Below are 3,973 nucleotides of genomic sequence, written 5' to 3'. Positions count from 1 at the left end.
ATCCAGCTGCCCTCCAGCGGTCTCTGTTTTTCTGGATCTTATGTCAGCGTTAGAAGCTAACGGCCAGTTCACAGGTACAAAGCTCAGTGGAGGTGGATTGGCCTTGGGCATAGTGGAGGGGGTTCAACTAGTTTACACCATCGTCCCGATGGCGGTTCAGAGATAAAAGGCTGCACACTTTAAACACACACACCTTTATGTTCTCACTGCAATGTGAGATCATAGAAGTCACTTATATAACATGAGTGCTTTCCTGTGTGCTTCGAAGTACCATCTTGACCCCCTTTTTTAGAGAACAAAGTGAAGTCTTACAGTACATAAATGATAAAGAATTAAATGAGTTCATAGGGCTGGTGAGATAGCTCAGTGGACTAAGTACCTGCTGAGACAAGCACAGGGACCAAGTTCGAGCCCTGGCACTACATGCTGCACCAACCCCATCCCTGGGTGCGCTGAGCCAGCACCAATTCCGGCGTGATGAGGCACGCCTGTAATCCCAGTGCTGGGGAGGCTGAAAATGAGGATCACTATGAATCTGAGCTGCGTAGTAAGACCCTGTACCAAACATATAAATTAAAAAAAAATTAAATGACTTTATAGACCTAATTTGGTAAAAGTTGTTAATTTTTTATTGTCTTATTCTGGGGATCAAACCCAGGGTCTCATGAATGTTAAGACAAATTTGTCACTGAACTCTATCCCCAGGAGAGTACATAATGTCTTTATAATTTGAAAAGAGATGATTTCTATATTGGAGAAACTAAAATAATATTTAAAAAATATAAAGTGCTTTCAATTTTAGAGTACGAACATGATTAAAGTGAAATTAAATGTTCAGACGCTGTGTTTCATTTTGATAGTAGAAAAGTAGAATGCATACAGGGATTCTAGATAGAATTGATTTTAATGTACTCTTATTAGCAAACTAATTCACACTGGTTGTTTAGGAACATATGCAATAGGAACTTCTTTCCTTCTAGATTGAGATAAAAAATTGGTTTTTTATTTTCTAGGTATGGTATCACTGAGAAGTGAACAAAGTATTTTCCATATTTCAGGAGATATAATGTGAGATTCAGCGGGTATATGTGAAGTGTTCTATGAAATAATTCAAGGGAATTTTGGCATTGAACAGGACTATAAGAGCTGTTATTAAAACCAAATAAAACAGTTTATTAAAATAATTTTATAATAAAAACTATAACTTTGATATGAAATGGTTTAATAAATATAGCATTTATAAATAATGATGCTATGTAATATTTCTAAGTAATACCATCTCATAAAGTTTGAACTCAAAGAGTTTTAGTACTATTCCCTCACTTGCCAAAATAATTATTTTACTTTTTCTAGCTAATGGGTCAGTTTGAAGACACATCACCAAATCAAGGAGGCCCCCTTATCTGGTATTTGTCATCTTATTAATTTATGTTTCAACTTACTCAGCTTACTCTACATTATTAGGCAACATCACAGCTGCAATTCAAGACCTTTTATGGGACTTATATTAAACCTCTGGAAACTCTGCTGCCTTCTGGTACATAGCCCAGAGTGACCGGGGACATCCATCGATAGAAGGCCACAAGAAAATAGCATGGTCTTTGACCTGCCCGTGACATACTGTACAAAGATCTTGGAAGTGCTGTCCAGGACAATCCATCATCGAGCAATTTGCTATAACCTTGATGACCCTGCTACCGCAGCACAAGTGCAAACCTGGAGCAGCTAGTGCTTCGAGACACTGGGAAATGCTGGACAAAAACACCCTAAAGAGCAATAAAGTATGAAATACAAGCTTGTCAAGCAAGCAAAGGCTTATGTCTGTGAAAATGTTGCCTTGGTCAAAGTTTCTTATTAGTAATTGCTGAAATCGTCAGACCCTGGGGAAACCTTCCCAAGCGAGTCAGCGAGATCTTACAAGTGAGGGTGCGTGCCACATTCCTTGAGGTTGTCAGCACACTTGTGCACATTGCGGGGTATGTGTAGTGGTGCAGTGTTTGGAATCATTTGCTGCTTTGATTTGAAAGATATTTAGAGCAAAATAAGATGAATCTACCATGAGTTAAGAAAGAACAATAAAGAAGAACAAAGTCAAGGAATGAAAACAAGGAATAAATGTCCGAAGAAAGAGGTATTAATAATTAATAATTAAGATCCTCAGAGAAAGAGAAAGAGAGAGGATCAAGAGTTCAAGAGGCAACGTTTTGATCACAGGGTAAGCTGCGTGTCACTCTGATATTTATTCTTTTTTGCAAAGCATCTGCTATGGTTTGTGTCTAGTTGTCTCCCAAGGCCTCAGCAGTCATGGGGTGGATTTCTAGAGTCTTTGATTAACTCATGACCCACAGGGATTATGGTTAGAGTGCTGCTGGGGTTACGGGTGTGAATACTACACTCAGCCTGGGGCAGACAGCCTGAATGCAATTTAAGGGCGACAGACTTCCTCCCTGTAGCCACCGCTGTTGTTACTCCCTCTTACTCCCTGCTTTTTGCCACCACCATGAAAGGTTGCTGTCTGCCATGGGCTACTCTGCCTTGGAGCCAGCCGTGTATGGACTGAAACCTCCACAAACTGTGAGTTAAATAAACCTTTCCTTCCTTCATTTCAGGTGTCAGGTATTTGTCCCAGTGATGAGAGAAGAGTAACTAAGAAAATATCCTTTCTGAGCACAAAAATGAAATATAAAAGAAATGGTTGAAAGTTTCTGCCTCTGATTGTAGGGAAAAAGAAACCCTTCTTCACTGTTGGTGGGAGTTAAACTGGTACAATCATTATGGAAACCAATGTAGAGATTCCTCAAAAAACTGAAACTAGAGGTTTCATTTTATCCAGCTTTCCCTGTCTACGTACCTTCCTGAAAGAATGAAAGCCAACCCATTACAGTGATACATTCATGCCCATGTTTATGCAGCACAGTTCATAAGAGTTACATCTTCAGAATGCTTATATGTCCATCAAGAGATGAATGGATAGAGAAAATGTGGTGTTCATACACAGTGGAGTACTACTCTGCCATAAAGAAGGATAAATTTGAGGCATGGTTAGATCAATAGATTCACCTTAAGATGATAATTTTAGGTGAAATAAATCAGGCACACAAGTTTAAGTATCACATGACTTCACTTGTGTGAAGAATCTAAAGCATAAATAAGGAGGTATATTAGGAAGTGGGAAGAAGTTGTTCAAATAAAAAAGAAAAGAAGAGATGGGGAGGAAGAGGGAAAGAGGAAAAAGGGATTTAAAGAAAAAAATGCAAAGAAAAAGAATTGAAAGAAAAACATCAAAAGAGAAAAGGAAATAGAGCTTTCATATGTAGAAGGGATGGGAGATTTGAGGAGGAGGAAGGAAAAGGGGACAAAGCAGAGGATTAAGATGTGCCATGCATGGGCACACCCCCCCTTGATGAGTGGAACACTATGCACTCAGGAAGAATAAAATGTGAAGAAAGACATTGACACCCCAATGTGCCAATCACTATGGTATAAATGCTATAATTTCTTATGAGTTCAACAGTGATTAAAAAATGAAACAAAACACCCCAAGAAAGAAAAAAAATTCTGCCTCTGTAGCATTCAAATCTTGATGAGAAGACACTACTTGGATAAAAAAAGGACTTAGAAATAAATAAAATCTAAGCTATTGCAAGTGAGTGCACACAGAATTCACAGCTACGCAGCTACTGTGATTTTAGAATATCTAACAGTGGCATTGTGGTGCTTAATTGTGTCAAGGTAGAGTGAGAAAAGCTCAGCTACATTGGCTCCACCCACACGGGACAGCTTGTTCCCTGGCTGGTATACAGCAGAAATGGGATAGGTTGTATCTGCTTGTGTTTCTTTTGAGGACTCCAGTCTTCATCTTTACTTTTATTTTTTTTTTTTAAAGAGGAAATAAAAAAGTAAATAAAGGGCTGGAGGGATGGCTCAGTGGTCTAAAGCACCTACTTAGAATAAGCTTAGCAAAGCACAGGGA

The sequence above is a fragment of the Octodon degus genome, unplaced genomic scaffold (assembly GCF_000260255.1).
Source record: "Octodon degus isolate 3935 unplaced genomic scaffold, OctDeg1.0 scaffold00125, whole genome shotgun sequence".
Lineage (NCBI taxonomy): Eukaryota > Metazoa > Chordata > Mammalia > Rodentia > Octodontidae > Octodon > Octodon degus.
The sequence above is the reverse complement of the archived record's forward strand: the minus strand, read 5'-3'. Positions refer to the sequence as shown.